Consider the following 1,066-nt stretch of genomic DNA (forward strand, 5'->3'; position numbering starts at 1 on the left):
AAAGGGACGCTCTTACCGAGAGAGCGGTCCTTTGCGGTGTTCTTCATGCATACCGGCGTTGCATGCGAAGGGTGGCGGGATGCATCGCATCCCGAGCGCCATGCATCCCGCCCGTAATGGTGTGGGCGGTATAAGTGTAAAGAGACTGCTTTACCAGCATATTTATACTTCTACTGCTGACATAATCCCACCATGTACGGGGAGATATATCAAGCCACCTAAAGCATGGAGGAGTGGACATGCTTTTTCAATGGTTTATTGGATGTTATACTCTTTGCAGGTGGTCTTACATTGGTTTGAAAGTAAGTCCTCGGGGTTGCACCCACATGTCGGAACCTAGGTGGGTGTGTGCGATCCTTACAAGCTTCCCCGGAACGGCTTCTGACCACCGTGCTGATACTGGCACAGCTGGCACAGTACTGCAGTTTCACAGTCAGCTTGGGCAGTGCATAGGAGTCAAAGGAGAAGATTTATTAGAGCTTGGAGAGAATTAAAATTGTGGAATATAAAGTACCAACCAATCAGCTCCTGACACTTTACAGGCTGTGTTTGACAGTTAGTTGGTACTTAATCTTTCACAATTTTATGTCTCCCCAAGCTTTATTAAATATCGCCCATAGACACTAGCTTCACAGATGTTTCTGACAGCTGCAGCCTCAACAATGCTTCTGATCACAATCTTCTTGATAGCCTTGTCCTTTGGGACACAGCAAGCACTGTCGGTACACCTGATAGGCTGGAATTGTCCACGGCCCATCTTAGCACGCCCGTTGTTCCTCTTATTCTTGGTCATCTTGGATTTGAAGAACGTGGAGAAGTTGCCCATAGCTTTGCGGTAGGATAGGCGAAGAGTCTTTTCACCACAGACGTATTTTATTCTTGGCACTGGAAATTTCATCTCTGTACTTTTAAGGCAATTCAATTAGTATCTTTATGTGGGAAAATGCATTCATAATCAAACACAAAAAACCTTACACATATAATAAAGACATTCCTGGTGTCCTCTCATCATAGAGGGAGCTAATCTGAGTGGCAGTTATGGGGAAAAAACCATAAAAGTTAAAAT

At 44.8% G+C, this 1,066-nt stretch overlaps 1 pseudogene; it reads right to left on the bottom strand.

Moving 5' to 3' along the window:
• Positions 1-218: 218 nt before the first annotated feature.
• On the bottom strand, positions 219-793 carry LOC148511761 (small ribosomal subunit protein eS26 pseudogene; annotated as a pseudogene).
• Between the last annotated feature and the right edge of the window lie 273 nt (positions 794-1,066).

Source organism: Taudactylus pleione, unplaced genomic scaffold, assembly GCF_031769625.1.
Source record: "Taudactylus pleione unplaced genomic scaffold, aTauple2 ptg000292l, whole genome shotgun sequence".
NCBI lineage: Eukaryota > Metazoa > Chordata > Amphibia > Anura > Myobatrachidae > Taudactylus > Taudactylus pleione.